The 18,992-nt window shown below is 37.7% G+C and overlaps 1 protein-coding gene across 11 annotated transcripts in view; it reads left to right on the forward strand.

The window, feature by feature from the left end:
- The first annotated feature begins 2,499 nt into the window (after nucleotides 1-2,499).
- GOLGB1 (golgin B1) overlaps nucleotides 2,500-18,992 on the forward strand; it is an 86,214-nt gene continuing 69,721 nt past the window's right edge. For 10 of the 11 annotated variants that reach the window (XR_004349578.1, XM_032629678.1, XM_032629679.1 and 7 more), the window contains exon 1: nucleotides 2,507-2,631. The gene's annotated coding sequence lies outside the window, so the exon portion shown is untranslated. Of the gene's footprint in view, nucleotides 2,632-18,992 lie in introns of all 11 variants that reach the window. The other variant, XM_032629686.1, reaches the window with a different exon arrangement.

Consider the following 18,992-nt stretch of genomic DNA (forward strand, 5'->3'; position numbering starts at 1 on the left):
CTCTGAGAAGCTGAATCAGGACATCTACTCATTCCACACTTATAGCCTTCTCAAGAAACAACCTGCCATCCTTGGTCCCCATCCCAAAGTTCATCCAGCAGGAGGCGAGGAGACACCTGCAGCTCCACAGACAGAAGAGCCCCCAAATCCTAATCTCTTCCATCGTCAAAGATAGACTATCTACAGGGACCCATGGAGAGCAAAAACTGGAGCTGGGCTGGAAAAAAACACATCAAGGGCTGCTGTACATTTCAAGTTTTAAGGAGTGCAGGAAGCTGGAAGTCATCAGGCCTGGTCTCAGTTTTCCTAAAGTCAGCTCAGTCTCTCCATGGGTCTAGTGCTTAATCAGGAGTGCTGACATTCCCAGGAGGAAAGTCAGGAGAACAAAAGTCCCAATTCCTGTAGAGAGCTTCCTCTGGCATCTGTTTCTAGGAGTTAATTGGTATGAAGGATGACTACCAACTGAGACATGGAGACAAATGGCCTGAAATCTACCCCATGTCATATTGGCCTCCTTGGGACACCAGAACAAAGCCCAAACAATTCACACAGCGGCAGTCCCTCTGTCCTCAATGTAGGTGGGACACCAGTCCCGTCTACTGTGGCTGCATTCTGTAGGCAGGCCCTAGTCAAGAAATGGGCACCAAAGTATGCACAGGCATCTCTGCACTTCCAGAGGAGAGACCCATGACTTACTACTTATGAGGGCTAGGGATTTCAGAACAGTCTTTTCTTAGGCTTTGAGTATTGGATATTTGGTACACTCTGGATCCTTCTGGGATTTTTGCTGACCTAGGGGAATATAGATAAAGACCCAGACCTCTGTGGACAAGTACACACAGATACTTTCATACAAAATCCAGATCTCATAATTTAGACTTCTTTACCACTAGGGAATCCTGATTAGTGAGGATTTTATTTAATGACTGTATTTAAATATAACTCACAGAGACCAGCTACATGAAAGGTCTGCACATCATCAGGGAGCAATTTCAGCTGTTGATGCAGTCAGCTGGGTGCCTCAACCCTAAACAGCTGCAGTTGATATACAGCAACAGTCCCTTGCTCACTGACCGCAAATAAAATCTCTTGGAGAGCCTGCAGAATAAGCCCTGCAAGCCCTGGCTCATGTTGGGCCCTGGAAGGGCTGCCCTTTACATTCCAAGTTTTAAGAAGTACAAGAGAATGAAGCAAAAGCCAGCATGCCTGGTCTCAGTTTTTCTAAAATTGCAGTCCCCTGCACCCACTATACTCCATCTCTGCTTGCATCTTTCCTAAGCGTTTTGCCATCTACTATATTACAGTTGACCCTTGAACAACATGGGAATTAGGAGCACTGACCCTCTGTAGTCGTAAACCCCAGAATAAATTAGGGAGTTGGTTCTCCCTATACCTGTTTCTTCCTTACAGGTGGTTCTGTTCACGGGTTCAACCAGGCCAGATAGTGTAGTATTTATTACTGAAAAAAAAATCAGTGTATAAGTGGACCCGTGCAATTCACACTTGTGTGGTTCAAGGGCCAAGTGTTTATTTTCTCTCTCCTCACTAAATTATTATTTTCAAAAGGGCAGGAACTTTTGTTTCTTGGTCTCAGCTATATCTCCAGGTCTAAGAACAGTACACGGTGATTACAGGGGACTACAGTTTTAGATGGGTAGCCAGCAAAGGCCTTACTGATGTTCGAACCTCAATGGGTTATGTAAGCACTAGGGTGAGGATGCATATAGTGGGCTGAGTGCCTGGTACACAGTAAGCTACTTTCCCCCCTTTCCTTAGTCACTGACTCCCATTCCAGGACCCAAGCCCTCAACCCTCAACCTCTGTTTAAGGGCCAGTTCAAGCTCCACTTCCTAAAACGCATTTCCTAGTGTTCACTATTCTCTCTCTCATTCACGTCCTTAGAAACATCTCTGATCCTTTCATACAAACGCCACGTTCTTGTCCGAGTTCCATCAGTAAGTTGCTGTTTGTCTTTGGGCAAGTCACTTTAAACTGGTTCTCATTTTTCATCAGTAAAATGAAAAAGTCATATTAGACCACCTACCTTCTGGCTCTAATATTTTATGTCTCTACGAGCAAAACCCACATCCCCACTCCCTTCACAGCTCATTCAACAATCCTAACGGCAGCTGGTTTCCCGGGGTGCAGTGTCTCAGCAAAAAGCCCAAGCCCTAAGCTGGGTCAGGCACCGCCAGTCCCGCGGAAGAATTAGAAGAAATCGGCCGTTCCATCAACACCTGACCTTACCAGAACGCCCGCCCTCCCGGCATTTCCGGCTCTTCCCTAGATTTTCTTCCGGAACCCTTGCTCCCGTCTGACTCCGCCCCTCCCCCACTCTTCAGAGTCCATTGGCTGTTTCTTTGAGGAAGCGGAGCACATCCCGACGTTGATTGGTCTCTGTCATTGTTGATGGGTTAGTTACAAACAAGGCGTGCCTGGTCTCCCTGGTAACGCCCGGCTGCTAAGTCCTGATTGGTCCATAGCCTAATCCCCTTTTCTGTCCCAACTGCCAGTGGTAGAGTCCCTTGGCGGGGCGCTGCAGCGGTAGGTGTCGCGTACGGGATTCCCGAGCTGACGTGGCTTAAATTTGGGAGGGGGGCAGTTGGAGCCTCCGGCGACAGCCTCTTCCAGGTGAGTGGGGGACGCTCCCCAACTCTTCGCCTCCTTGAGCCTTGTAACGGTCACCCCCGCCACAGGACCCGCGGGGCTGCCAAAGCAGCCACACTCGGATTCCCTCCCCGTCCTGATTCAGTCCCGGATCCGGCTGTTCAGTCCGCCTCCCTTCACCTACCAGGCCTAGTTCTAATCGTCCACCCGCCAGCTGGCCCCGCCGGATGGCTTCGGGGTCGCCCTGTGCGGCCTCTAGGCACATATGCACTCTTTACCCCATCCCCAGGACGTTTCTCCTCCGGGAGCGACGGAGAAAGGCGCTCCGGTCGGTCCTGTCAGGACGGCCTTGTTCCCTGAGCGGCCTGCTCAGGCTAACCTGTGTACGCAACAGCTGACGTCGGAGAGAACCTGCCAGGCCCCTGCGCTCAGACCCTAAACAAACTTAGTGTCGGGAAGGGGAGGCGGGACCCAGACAAACCAAAAGTCTTGAGGGCAGAGATCGCAGAAACATTGGCGACAGTAACTCAAACGAGGGCCTGACGAATGATCCTGCTAATGAGTTGCTGGAGAGATTCGGAGAGAGGGAAGATCCTTGCGATCCCATCAACACTAAAGTCCCAGGAATCAGAGGTGGTCAGGCAGTTAGAGGAAAGGGAACCCTTAATAGAGTTCTGGAGGAAAAAGAACTTGATTTGGTGGTGTGGAGGATGTTTATTCTGCGTAACAGGAGTGGTGCGTAGGAGTGTGAAGCAGAGGATGAGCCCCTCGACAAATGAGGAATATATTTGTCTGACTTACTCAAAGAGTTCAAGTTGGTCGGTGCGGAGAGGACAGTTTAAGAGTGGGGCAGAGATATTTAAAAATCACTGGATAAGTACTTTCACTTTTGGAAGTAGTTGGAAGCTTTCTGAGCTTTTAAAGACTCTCACAGTTCTGTGCAAGATGGCAGTGGAGAACTCTCCGCAGAAAGGCTGGAGGCCTTTTCAGAAGAATGAAGTAATTAAATTTGGATGGTCAGAATAATTGTGAATGGTCAAAAAATTGCAGACGTTGTACACTGACTGTTTCACAGCTTTTACTTTTCATCCTTTGACCATGGAATGGCCATTTAATGCTTTCCTTTTCACTGCATTAAATTTGTTGGACTTCATCAGTAGTTTCCAAACAGTTTTAATTGCTTGCCCTATCAATAAAACTTTTTTTTGAGCAACCATCCTCTAAATACTGTATATTTAATTATAAATTATGAATAACACTGTAAATATATTACTTATAAAATATACAAAAACATACATATTTAAAAGGATGAAAACAAATTCTTGCCCGTTTTCTGGGACACTCCCACCCCAGTCTGGAGATCACATAAAGATGTTTCTTTATTTTTTAAGAAAGGTGTTTGCATCTCTGAGGACTTCCAGATTGGGGGAATCCTTTTTATTTTAATTTATTATTATTATTATTATTGAGGACCTCCATTCCTCTGAGATGCAGCCTCTTCTAAAAATAATCATCTTTAGGATATAACTCTCTTTTCCCTCTGCTTGAATATTAAAGTCTCTCTTTTTTTCCCCGTTACATTAGTGGATTAATTAAAAGAATGTTGATTTTATTCTTGTTTATAAAAAATCATTCATAAACTTCTCTAGCTTAACTGCTATTAGAAATAAATTATTTGGGACACATCTCATCACTGATCATTACCTACTAGTATATTGTTAGGAACCCCTATATGAAAGGATGTTAAGCTCTACAATACTCCATTTTTAATTAAGCTAATTTAAAATCAGCAGTATGTGCTTTTGGTAAAAGTAAATTCAATACAAAAGGATATAATATAAAAACAAAAATCTCTTTCTCCTCTATGTACTGATCCTTTTCCCCATTCCCTATTTCCCAGAAGTAAGCACTGTAAATAATTTGTTTATTCTTAAGAAAATTTCTGACCATATTCAAGCACATGTATAATATATATCCCTTTCCTTTTCTCTCTCACACAAGTTGAATCATAATATACCTGCTATTCTACACCTTTTTTTTTCCACTTTATACTTAAAGTATTTTTTCCATATCCATAAGTATAAACTATCCCATTCTTTTAAAAGGCTGTACAGCATTCCCCTGTAGAAATATCAAAATGTATTTAGCCTGTCCCCTACTGATGGACATTGATATTGTTTTCAGTCATTAGTCATCACAAACACTGTTGTAGGGACTTCCCCGGCAGTCCAGTGGTTAAGACTCTGTGCTTCGACTGCAGGGGGCACGGGTTTGATCCCTGGTCCAGGAGCTAAGATCCTGCATACTGCAAGGCCAAAAATTTTTTAAAGTAAAAATAAACTCTCTTAAAAACAAACAAACAAAAACCACTGCTGTAGTGAATATCCATGTGCAAATATCCTTTGTTCCCTTGAATGAGCCTATGTATGGTATAAACAATACGAAATTCTGAGCCCTACTACTGTGAGTCATTTCATTTTAGTCTAGTGGTTATATAACTGTAAGTATATACAAGTATACGAGTGCCCTCATGCCTCCAGCACTATTTTCAGCCCCAGTGAAGAATGTTGGGTGATGAGGTTGCTCAGAAAATAGGTTATCTTCTGAATCTCTACCAGTAAAGAAGCTTTGTCGAGCTCTGTGACTGGGAAGATTACTTAACTTCCCTATGCCTTACACACTTTAATACTAGGGATATTGATAGAACTCCTCCTTGGAGTTGTTTTAAAAATAAAATGAGTAAAATGATGAGGATAAATAAGTTATTATATGTAAAGCAATTGGAGTAGTATTTAGTACATAGTACTGTGTATATAAGTTATAGCTACCGTTTACTGCTAAATTTGTTTAATAAAAACAAGTTTTTTTGTGTTATGAAAACTAGTTTTCCATTTTCTAATTGTAAAATTATATCATAGTATTGCATATGCTTTTCCCAGCTATATAGCACCATTTCCTATCAGCTTCTCAAACTGGTTGAGGATCACTTAGAATTAAGGAAAACTACTGAGGCTCAGCTAAACATGCATTGAGTGAGTTTGAAGACTGATATGGAAATACAACCATTTTCTGTGTTGTTGTTTCTGTGGGAAAATGTGATTTAAATTCCAAAGCAAGTGGTGCGTATGCATGTAGTCATAGGCATGTGCTCACTGTCTTCAGTTACTTTATTTTCCCATGCATTTTGTACTAGGTTCCCTGTGGTTGGGGCATGCCTTATATTTCTTTTTATATTTTTGTGGTTCTTAGCATAATGCTCCACACCAAGTAGATATTTTGAAAATAATTAGCAGTGAATACTGAGAAAATAAGACTCATGGAATTCTAAATGCCACCTCAACACAGACGTGTTGAGATCCTGTGGCAGAATTTATAGAAGGTGTGGCCAGCATTGACTCTGAGGGATTGTTTTATTTGCCTGAATGTTTTATTGAACCCTGGCCTTGGCATGAAGCTCTTTATTTTATTCTTTTCCCAAATTGCTATTCATGATTCTGGTGCTTTATAAAACAACAGCAAGAGCATTGCTTGTCCAGTAGTCACAGATATTCCTTACATTAATTTATTACTATATGTTTTCCCCTTTACTAATTTTTATATGTGCATTTGCCCATTTCTATCCTACAGTGAGCCTTTCAGAGGCAGAGATCCATCTTTCTTCGTTTAGCTTAAGCATGGCTACTTAGTGGCTCTCTTGCCCTCAGGTTCCCAACCTCTGAGCTACCTAAAGACCCTAACTGTGCCTGAGGTGCCCATCCTTTTACACTTCCATGTTATTCCTTTAATGTCAACAGCTATAGAAATCACTCTTGCGTCATGGAGTCATAAGGCAAAGTCCAAATAGAAAAGACAACATAAATCCTTGTACTTACCTAGTTTTCATGATACTTAGTTCAGATGATGACCAGTTTATTATTATGAACTTGTGAATTTAAACATTTTTGGTGGATTTAAATATCTGTTGCAATTTAATTCATAATCTTATTAGAAATTCAGTTGTTCCTTTGGCCTGTGGGAACTTCTTCAGTTTGTCTCCTGGATTCTTTTGACACGACTCTATGTTAGTCTTTGATAGCTTCCTTGCTATTTTGTATGAAAAAATGTTTCAGGCTCATTTTGTACCATTTCCTGCTTCAGAATTGAAATCAGCCATTTCTCTAAGAAGCCCTCCTATTAAAAAAAAATTTTTTTTAACGGGGAATAGTATTTCAAGACTAGAAATACTTATTGCTTCTCAGTTTGTCATAGTTTTTTTCAATGCACAGAGCTAGGAAAATATATATACTAAGGTAAAATACCTTATAGGTTCATACTGGTACTTTTGATTCAAATTCAAGATTAGTTTTTATTTTGGGGTTCTTAATTTCTTTTGTGTTATATGTCTATCTCCTTTTTTCATAATGACTGTATGATAGAATTACTATGCCCTTAATTACTCATTTAATTCCACAGGGCACATACAATAGTCAAGGAATAATAATACTGATAATGAACACTGCCAATTTTGGTTGTTAAAATTTTTATAAGTTTTTTTTTGTATATGCTATTTACATTTTCCCCATTTTTTAAAAATTGGAGCCCTATATGTTGTCAGAGCATATAATGATTAAATTCTATGCTGTCTCCCCATCCCAGTCTTACTATGAGTAACATATTTAGTGCTCACACCAGTCCTTATGATGATGTTTCTTTACTCATTTTGGTTATCTCAAGCTTTTTCTCTAATAGATGCCTTAGGAAAGGCTCCTGGGAAAATTTTTCATTAATTTTCTTGCAAGTTTGTAACATTCTGTCTGTGCTCTTTATATCTGAAGGTCATATTTTCTGAAAATAAAATCCTTAGCTCACATTTTCTTTCCTTAAATATCTCAAGTCTGTAACTCCATTTTTTTTTCTGGCAAAAACATTGCTGTTGAAAAGTCTGACCATAGTCTTTTTTTTTTTGCTTGTAAGTCACATTTCAGCCTAAACCTCAAAGAATTCTTTTAAGTCCATTAATTTTACTAGAATGTCTTGTTGGTCATTCTGGGTTGATATTCTCAGGTATCTGGTGGCCTCTTTCAATATGTAACTTCAGATCTTTTAAAATTTCAGATAAGTGCTCTTGGCTTTTGTTTTTTGCGTTTGTTCTGTACCTTTGCTTTGGTTTTCTTTTTCGGGGATCCTATTATCCTCATTGCTTATCTGCAATATTTATCACTTTCTCTTGATTCCTTCTTTACTATTTATTTCTTTGAATTTTTTAAGAGAAACAAAGCATTAGGAACAATATTAAATTTACTATAGAAAATATGCAAAGATAGTTCAGAATTCAGTATATCTCTCACCCAGTATTCTCTAATGTTAGCATGTTACAGTAGAAAAGTGCATTTGTCAAAACTAAGAAATCAACACTGATGCATTACTGTTAACTAAACTCCATACTTTGGATTTTACTCATTTCTCCATTGATGTCCTTTTTCTGTTCCACGGTATTATCATAAGATATCACATTTAGTTTAATCTTTTTATTTTTTAAATTGAGATAACTGTGGATTCACATGCAATTCTAATAAATAATACAGAGAGAAACCTTGTATGCGTTGTTCAGTTTCCTTCAGTGGTAACATTTTAGAAAACTATTGTATAATGTCACAACCAGGATGCTGATAATACATTCCCCAATTTTATTTGTATACATGTATGTTAAGTTCTATAAAATTTTATCACCTATGTGTAGGTTCCTGTATCCACCACCATAATTAAGATAATGAACAGTTCTAACACCACAAGGATACCTTGTGTTGCCGTTTTATAATTATAACCACCTCCTACCCTCTCACCTTCAGCTTCTCCCTAAGCACTGGTAACCATTCATCTGTCTTCCATTTCTAAAATTTTGTCATTTCAAAATATTCTGTAAATGTGGAATTATATAGCATGTAACCTTTTGGAACTGGCTTTTTCTTTTTCATTCAGCATAATTTCCTGGAGATTCATTCATCTAAATTGTTAGGTATATCAGTAGCTTGTTCTTGTTTATTGCTGTGTAGTATGCCATGGTATGTATGTACAGGCATACCTTGGAGATATTGTGGGTTCAGTTCCAGACCACTGCAATAAAGCTAATATCACAATAAAGTGAGTCACACAAATTTTTTGGTTTCCCAGTGCATATAAAAATTACATTTACACTATATTGTAGTCTTTTAAGTGTGAAATAGCATTATGTCTAAAAAATATACATACCTTAATTAAAAAGTGCTTTATCATGAAAAATGCTACCATCTGAGCCTTCAGCAAGTTGTAATCTTTTTGCTGGTAGATACAGGATCTTGCCTTGATGTTCATGGCTGCTGACTGATCAGGGTGGTAGTTGCTGAAAGTTGGAATGGTTGTGGCAGTTTTTAAAAATAAGACAACATTGAAGTTTGCTGCATCGATTAACTCTTCCTTTCATGAACAAATTCTCTGTAACATGCAGTGCTGTTTGATAGCATTTTACCACAGTAGAATTTCTTTGAAAATTGGAGTTGATCCTCTCAAACCTGCTGCTACTCTGTTAAGTAAGTTTATGTAATATTCTAAATGCTTTGCTGTCATTTCAACAGTCTTTGTAGCATCTTCACCAGGAGTAGATTCCATTTCAAGAAACCACTTTCTTTGTTCATCTAGAAGGAGTAACTCCTCATCCTTTAAAGATTTATCCTTAGATTGCAGCAATTCAGTCACATCTTCAGCCTCTACTTTTAATTCTAGTTCTCTTGCTGTTTCCACCACATCTGCAGTTACTTCTTCCACCAAAGTCTTGAACTTCTCAGAGGTAATCAGTGAGGGTTGGGCTTGACTTCTCCCAAACTCCTGTTAATGTTAATATTTTTACCTTTTTTTTAGTGAAGCATGAATGTTCTTAGCAGAATCTAGAATGGTCAGTCCTTTCCAGAAGGTTTTCAGTTTACTTTGCCCAAATCCATCAGAGGAATCTATGACAGCTATAGCCTTAGGGAATGTATTTCTTAAATAATAAGACTTGAGAGTTGAAATTACTCCTGGGTAATTTCAAAAAGAATTTGGGTTGCAGAATGGATGTTTTGTTAGCAGGCATGAAAACAACATTAATCTCATTATACATTTCCATGAGAGCTCTTGGATAACCAGGTGCATTGTTAATGAGCAGCAATAATTTGAAAGGAATCTTTTTTTCTGAGCAGTAGGTCTCAACAGTGGGCTTAAATATTCAGTAAACCATGTTGTAAACAGACGTGCTGTTATCCAGGCTTTGTTTTTCCATTTATAGAGCACAGGCAGAGTAGATTTAACATCATTCTTAAGAGCCCTAGGATTTTGGGGATGGTAAATGAGTATTGGCTTCAACTTAGTCTCCAGCTGCATTAACCCCTAACAAGAGAGTCAGACTGTCCTTTGAGCTTTGAAGCCAGGCCTTAACTTCTCGCTAGCTATGAAAATCCTAGATGGCATCTTCTTCCAATAGGAGGCTGTTTTGTCTACGCTGAGAATCTGTTGTTTAGTGTAGCCACCTTCACTAATTATCTTAGCTAGATCTTCTAGATAACTTGCTACAGCTTCTACATCAGCACTTGCTGTTTCACCTTGTTTCAACCTCATGAACCAACCTCTGCTAACTTCAAACTTTTCTTCTGCAGATTCCTCACCTCTCTCAGCCTTCACAGAATTGAAGGGAGTTAGGGCCTTGCTCTGGGTTAGGGTTTGGCTTAAGGGAATGTTGTAGCTGATTTGATCTTCTATCTAGACCACTGAAACTTTCTCCACATCAGCAATAAGGCTCTTTTGCTTTATTATCATTGTGAGTTCGCTGGAGTAGCACTTTTAATTTCCTTCAAGAAATTTTCCTTTGCAATGACAACATGGCTGTTTAGTGCAAGAGGCCTTTCGTCCTCTCTCGGCTTTTGACCTCCCTTCCTCACTAAGCTTAATCACTCCTAGCTTTTGATTGAAAGTGAGAGACGTGTGACTCCTCCTTTCACTTGAACACTTAGAGGCCATTGTAGGATTATTAATTGGCCTAATTTCCATACTGTTGTGTCTCGGGGAATAGGGAAGCCCAAGGAGAGGGAGAGGCAGGAACGGCTGGTGGGTGGAGCAGTTAGGACACATAGAGCATTTATTGATTAAGTTCACCACCTGATAAGGGTGTGGTTCATGGTGCCCCACAACAATTACAATAGTAACATCAAAGATCACAGACCACCATAAATATAAGAATAGTGAAAAGGCTTGAAATAGTGCGAGAGTTAACAAAATGTGACACAGAGAGATATGAAGTGAGCAAGTGCTATAGGAAAAATGGTACCAGTAGACTGGCTCAACACAGAGTTGCCACAAACCTTCAATTTGTAAAAAATGCAATCAATATCTGCAAAGTACAATAAAGCAAAGCTCAATAAAACGAGCTATGCCTGTACCATAGTTTATTTAACCGTTTACTTGTTGAAGGACATCCTTGCTGATTCCAGTTTGGGGTGCTTAAAACTAAAGCTGCTAAAAACATTCATGTATAGGTTTATGGGTGAATTTAAGTTTTCATTGCTCTGAGATAAATGCCTAGGAGTAAAATTACTGGGTCACAAAGTAGTTACATGTTTAATTTATGGCGAATTTCTTTTTGATTTTTAAAATTATCCTTCATTTCAACTTTCTTTTTTTTTAAGGCAACTTTGTTGTGATTATTCATATACTTATTCCCTTTAGTTTCATCTTTATTTCCAAAATATTTTTTTAATTTTAAATTATTTCTTGTGTTTCTGCTTCATTTCTGGGTTTTTCTATTTTTGTTGGGGGATAATTGATAAATTTATTTGTTTTAATTCATATGAAGAAATCACATATATACCTGTGTGTGTGTGTTCACCAAAGTTTGCATCATAGAAAATGGTAAGAATATCAAAGTTTAATTTTTCTTTTGTAAAAGTAAATATGATACACATTTCTGTCATATACCTACTGTTGGTGCTCTGCTGTACTGTTAGGTGCTCTACATTCATTTAGCAATTAATACTTACCCGTTAATTTTTGTTAAGTAGGTGTCAATATTGGAAGTAGATATTAGTCATTTTTTTAAGCTTCTTTGAGGTGTAATTGACAAAAATGTATACATTTAAGGTGTTAGTGATGTATTGATATATGTATACATTGTTAAATGATTACCACAGTCAAGCTAATTAATATATTTATCATCTTATGTAGTTACCTTTTTATTTTTTTTTGGAGGTGAGAATATTTAAAATCTACTCTCTTAGCAAACTGCCTGTAGTCACCATGCTGTACATTAGATTCCCAGACATTATTCATCTGGCATAATTGAAATTTTGTACCCTTTAACAAATATCTCCCCATTTCCCCTACCCTCTACTACCTGGCAATCACTATTCTACTCTCTGCTTCCTTGAGTTTGACTTTTTTAGATTCCATATATAGATGAGATCATGCAGTACTTGTCTTTCTGTACCTGGCTTATTTCACTCCGCGTAATGTCCTCTAGGTTCATCTATGTTTTCACAAATGGCAGGATTTCCTTATTTTTTTAGGACTGAATAATATTCCATTGTGTGTATATACTGTATACATTTTCTTTATCCGTTCATCTGTCAGTGGACACTTAGGTTGATTCTGTAATTTAGCTGTTGTGAATAATGCTGCAGTGAACATGGGAGTGCAGATATCTCCTCAAGATACTAATTTCATTTCCTTTAGGTATATACCCAGAAGTGGAATTGCTGGATCAGATGGTAGTTCTATTTTTAGTTTTTTGTAGAACCTCCATATGTTTTTCATAATGGCCATGCCAATTTACCTTCCCACCAACAGAGTTCAAGCATGCCTTTTTCTCCACATTCTGGCCAACACTTCTTATCTTTCGTCTTTTTGATAATAGCCTTTCTAACAGGTGTGAGGTGATGTTGTGATTTTGATTTGCATTCTCTTGATGATTAGTGATGTTGAGCATTTATCATATACCTGTTGACCATTTGTATGTCTTCTTTTGAGAAGTGTCTATCTAAATCCTTTGCCCATTTAAAAAATTGGGTTATTTGTTTTCTTGCTATTAAGTTGTTAGAGTTACTTATATATTTTGGATATTAATCCTTTATCAGGTGTGTGGTTTCCAAATATTTTCTTCCATTCCATAGTTTGTCTCTTCATTCTCTTCATTGTTTCCTTTGCTATGCAGAAGCTTTTTAGTTTGATGGAATCTCATTTTTCTATTTTTGCTTTTGTTGTCTGCACTTTTGGGAGCATAGCCAAGAAATAATTGCCCACACGAATGTCGAGAAGCCTTTTTTCTGTGTTTCTTCTACTAGTTTTACAGTTCAGGTCTTATGTTCAAGTTTTTAACCAAGTTGGAGTTAATTTTTGTATGTGGTGTCAGATAAGGGTCCAATTTTATTCTTCTGCATGTGGATATCCAGTTTTCCCAATACCATTTATTGAATAGACTGTCCTTTACTCATTGTCTATACTTGGCACCTTCTTTGATGATGAATTGATCTTCCTTGCTTTGGCCTTTCAGGGTCTTTTGTGGTTCTATATGATTTTAGGATTTTTTTTTCTATTTCTGTGAAAAAAGCCAGTGGAGTTTTGATAAGGATTGTGCTGACTCTGTACATTGCTTTGAGTGGTAGGTACATTTTAACAATATTAACTCTTCTCATCCATGAACACAGTATATCTTTGCATTTATTTGTGGCTTTAATCTCTTTCACCAATGTTTTATAGTTTTCAGTGCACAGATCTTTCACCTCCTTCGTTAAATTTATTCCTAAGTACTTTATTATTATTTTTGGTGCTATTAAACATGGGGTTGTTTTCTTAATTTATTATTTTTTTGGCTAGCTCATTGTTAGTGTATAAAAACAATAACTTTTGTATACTGATTTTGTATCCTTTGACTTTACTGAGTTCATTTATTAGTTTTAACAGCCTTTTCGTGGATTCTTTAGAGTTTTCTCTTTGTAAGATCATGTCTTCTGCAGAGACAATTTTACTTCTTTCATTCTGATTTGGATGGCTTTTATTTATTTTTATTGCCTAATTACTCTCCCTAGGAATTCCAGTACTGTACAGAGTAGAAGTGGTGAGAATAGGCATCCTTGTCTTGTTTCTGATCTTAGAGGAAAAGCTTTCAGCTTTTCACCATTGAGTATGATGTTAGCTGTGGTCTTGTCGTATATAAACTTATTATGTTGAGGTACATCCCATCTGTATCTAATTTGTTCAGTTTTTATCATGAAAGAGTGTTGGATTTTGTCAAATGCTTTTCCTGCATCTATTCAGATGATTTTATGATATTTATCCATCATTTTGTTGATGTGGTGTATCACATTAATTGATTTGTGGATGTTGAACCATCCTTGTATCCAAGGAATAAATTCTACGTGATCACGGTGTATGGTCCTGCTAGTGTGAAGCTGAATTTGATCTGTTAGTATTTTGTTGAGAATTTTTGCATCTATGTTCATCAGGGACATAGGGCTGTAATTTTCTCTTCCTGTAGTGTCCTTGTATGGATTCATTATCAGGTAACGCTAGTCTTGTAAGATGAATTTGAAAGTGTTCCCTCCTCTTTGATTTTTGGGAAGAGTTTGAAAAGGATTGGCATTAATTCTTCTTTAAACATTTGGTAGAATTCACCAGTGAAGCCACCAGGTCCTGGACATTTCTTAGTTAAGAGGTTTTTGATTACCGTTTCTTACTGTTATTGGTCTCTTCAGATTTTCTGTTTCTTCATGAATGAGTCTTGGTAGGTTGTGTGTTTCTAGAAATTTATCCATTTCTTCAAGGTTATCCAATTTTTTGGCATATAATTGTATATTGTAGTCTCTTATGATCCTTTGTATTTCTGTGATATCCATCTTACTGTCTTTTCTTTTATTTATTTTTGGCTGTGTTGGGTCTTTGTTGCTGTGTGCGGACTTTCTCTAGTTGCGGCAAGTGGGGGCTACTCTTCATTGTGGTGCACGGGCTTCTCATTGTGGTGGTTTCTCTTGTTGTGGAGCATGGGCTCTAGGTGCTCAGGCTTCAGTAGTTGTGGCACATGGGCTTAGTTGCTTCACGGCATGTGGGTTCTTCCTGCATTGGCAGGTGGATTCTTAACCACTGTGCCACCAGGAGAGCCCCTGTCTTTTCTTTCACATATACTTTTATTTGAATTTTCTCCTTTCTTTCTTAGTTGATATACCTAACATTTTGTCAATTTTATCTTTATAGAAAATCACTTAGTTTCATCAATCTTTTCTATTATTTTTATACCCTTCAGTTCATTTATTTCTGCTCTGATCTTGGTTATTTCCTTCCTTCTGCTAACTTTCAGCTTAGTTTGTTCTTCTTTTTCTAGTTCCTTAAGGTGTAAAGTTACGTTGTTTATTCGAGATATTTCTTTTTTTAAAGGTTGGCATTTGTTGCTATAAAATTCCCTCTTAGGGAACTTACCTAAACATAATAAATGCCATATATGACAAACCCACAGCCAACATCATTCTCAGTGGTGAAAAACTGAAGCCATTTCCTCTAAGATCAGAAACAAGACAAGGTTGTCCACTCTCACGACTATTATTCAACATAATTTTGGAAGTTTTAGCCACAGCAATCAGAGAAGAAAAAGAGATAAAAGGAATCCAAATTGGAAAAGAAGTAAAGCTGTCATTGTTTGCAGATGACATGATACTATACATAGAGAATCCTAAAGATGCTACCAGAAAACTACTAGAGCTAATCAATGAATTTGGTAAAGTAGCAGGATACAAAATTAATGCACAGAAATCTCTGGCATTCCTATATACTAATGGTGAAAAATCTGAAAGTGAAATCAAGAAAACACTCCCATTTACCATTGCAATGAAAAGAATAAAATATCTAGGAATAAACCTACCTAAGGAGACAAAAGACCTGTATGCAGAAAATTATAGGACACTGATGAAAGAAATTAAAGATGATACAAATAGATGGAGAGATATACCATGTTCTTGGATTGGAAGAATCAACATTGTGAAAATGACTCTACTACCCAAAGCAATCTATAGATTCAATGCAATCCCTTTCAAACTACCACTGGCATTTTTCACAGAACTAGAACAAAAAATTTCACAATTTGAATGGAAACACAAAAGACCCTGAATAGCCAAAGCAATCAAAACGAAAAACAGAGCTGGAGGAATCAGGCTCCCTGACTTCAGACTATACTACAAAGCTACAGTAATCAAGACAGTATGGCACTGACACAAAAACAGAAAGATAGATCAATGGAACAGGATAGAAAGCCCAGAGATAAACTCATGCACATATGGACACCTTATCTTTGATAAAGGTGGCAGGAATGTCCAGTGGACAAAGGACAGGTTCCTTCAATAAGTGGTGCGGGGAAAACTGGACAGGTACATGTAAAAATATGAGATTAGATCACTCCCTAACACCATACACAAAAATAGGCTCAAAATGGATTAAAGACCTAAATGTAAGGCCAGAAACTATCAAACTCTTAGAGGAAAACATAGGCAGAACACTCTATGACATAAATCACAGCAAGATCCTTTCTGACCCACCTCCTAGAGAAATGGAAATAAAAACAAAAATAAACAAATGGGACCTAATGAAACTTCAAAGCTTTTGCACAGCAAAGGAAACCATAAACAAGACCAAAAGACAACCCTCAGAATGGGAGAAAATATTTGCAAATGAAGCAACTGACAAAGGATTAATCTCCAAAATTTACAAGCAGCTCATGCAGCTCAATAACAAAAAAACAAACAACCCAATCCAAAAATGGGCAGAAGACCTAAATAGACATTTCTCCAAAGAAGATATACAGACTGCCAACAAACACATGAAAGAATGCTCAACATCATTAATCATTAGAGAAATGCAAATCAAAACTACAATGAGATATCATCTCACACCAGTCAGAATGGCCATCATCAAAAAATCTAGAAACAATAAATGCTGGAGAGGGTGTGGATAAAAGGGAACACTCTTGCACTGCTGGTGGGAATGTGAATTGGTACAGCCACTATGGAGAACAGTATGGAGGTTCCTTAAAAAACTACAAATAGAACTACCATATGACCCAGCAATCCCACTCCTGGGCATATACCCTGAGAAAACCAAAATTCAAAAGGAGTCATGTACCAAAATGTTCATTGCAGCTCTGTTTACAAGAGCCAAGACATGGAAGCAACCTAAGTGTCCATTGACAGATGAATGGATAAAGAAGATGTGGCACATATATACAATGGGATAATACTCAGCCATAAAAAGAAATGAAATTGAGTTATTTGTAGTGAGATGGATGGACCTAGAGTCTGTCATACAGAATGAAGTAAGTCAGAAAGAGAAAAACAAATTCTGTATGCTAACACATATATATGGAATCTAAAAAAAAAAAAAAAAAAGGGTTCTGAAGAACCTAGGGGCAGGACAGGAATAAAGACGCAGCCATAGAAAACGGAGTTGAGGACACGGGGAGGGGGTAGGGTAAGCTGGGATGAAGTGAGAGAGTGGCATGGACATACATACACTACCAAACGTAAAATAGATAGCTAGTGGAAAGCAGCCACATAGCACAGGGAGATCAGCTTGGGGCTTTGTGACCACCTAGAGCGGTGGGATGGGGAGGATGGGAGGGAGACGCAAGAGGGAAGAGATATGGTGTTATATGTATATGTATAGCTGATTCACTTTGTTTTAAAGCAGAAAATATGACACCATTGTAAAGCAATTATACTCCAGTAAAGATGTTAAAATAATAATAATAATAAAAAAACAAAAAAACTTCCCTCTTAGACCTACATCCCATAAGTTTTGATATGTCATGTTTTCATTTTCATCTGTCTCAAGATAGTTTTTGATTTCCTTTTTGATTTCTTCTTTGACCTGTTGTTTTTTCGGAGTGTGTTAATTTTCACGTTTGTGAATTTTCCATTTTTCCTCTTGTTATTGATTTCTAGTTTCATGCCATTGTGTTAAGAAATGATACTCAATGTGATTTCAGTCTTCTTAAGATTGTTAAGACTTGTTTTGTGGTCCAACATATGATCTATCCTAAAGAATGTTACATATGCACTCAAAAAAAGTGCATGTTCTACTGCTGTTGGATGGAATGCTCTATATATGTTTGTTAGGTCTTTTCTGTATAACGTGTTGTTCAAGTCCAGTGTTTCCTTATTGCTTTTGTGTCTGGATGATCTATTCATTGTTGAAAGTGGGATATTGAAGTCTCCTACTGTTATTGTATTGCTACCTGTTTCTCCCTTCAATTCTGTTAAAATTTGCTAAATATAATTAGGTGCTTTAATTTTGGGTGCATATATATTCACAAGTGTTATATCCTGTTATAGACTTACAAGTTCATATCCTGTTATGTAATAATTGATCTCCCCTGTCATTATATAAACACCTTCTCTGTCTCTTGGTCAGTTTTTTACTTGAAGTCTTTTTTGTCTGTTGTAAGTACAGCTACCCCTGCTTTCTTTTGGTTACTATTTTCATGGCATATCTTTTTCTATCCCTTCACTTTCAGCCTGTGTGTTATCCTTAGAGATCAAGTGAGTCTCTTGTGAACAGCATATAGTTGGATCTTGTTTTTTTTAATCCATTCAGCCACGATGTCTTTTGATTGGAAAATTTAATCCATTTACTTTTAAAGTAATTATTGAAAGGTAAGGACTTAATTTTCAAATTTTTCTCAGAAAATTCTCCTCAGTGGAGGCCCTATTCTGAAAAAGATCCCTGGCTCATCGGTTGGAGAATTAATGTGGCCTGCGCTGCCTTAGCCACTTCAGACCTTGAAGGTTTCTTGTACTTACCTGTTGTTGGAGTGGGGATGCATTTCCCTTTTCCAGTTACTGTTCTTGAATTGGCTGGACACATTTTCCAGTGAATACCCACTGGATTTTTTGTGGTTCTCTTGGTATTAGGTCTGTTGTGCTCTTACAGTTTCTATAGGGGAGATAAAAATTTTCCTCTGTCCTCTAAGGGTTTTTGGCTAGGTCTGAGAATTAAATTGATATAGGAAAGATTAACAGGAGAAAAGCATACAAATTTATTTAATATCAGCTTTATGTGGCATGGGAGCCCTTATAAGGAAATGAAGACCCAAAGAAGCAGTTAGAATCTAACATCTGTACAATGAGTTGGTCAAACAGTAGTAAATTGTGAAAATGAGACAACAGAAAGAGGTCATTAATCATAGAGCAGTGACTTGGGAGGTAAGTGTTAGTTTACAAGGTTTGTTTTTACAGATTTCTTTTGGCTTCAGCTCCCATCCCTGGAGACAACAATATTACTTCTCTTCCTGGTAGATAGACAACATCTTCCATATGGGTGTTTTATCTCTTCCTTTCAGGGAGAAAAATGGGAGATCAGCACACGCTACT

The sequence above is a fragment of the Phocoena sinus genome, chromosome 4, assembly GCF_008692025.1.
Source record: "Phocoena sinus isolate mPhoSin1 chromosome 4, mPhoSin1.pri, whole genome shotgun sequence".
In the NCBI taxonomy this organism is placed as follows: domain Eukaryota; kingdom Metazoa; phylum Chordata; class Mammalia; order Artiodactyla; family Phocoenidae; genus Phocoena; species Phocoena sinus.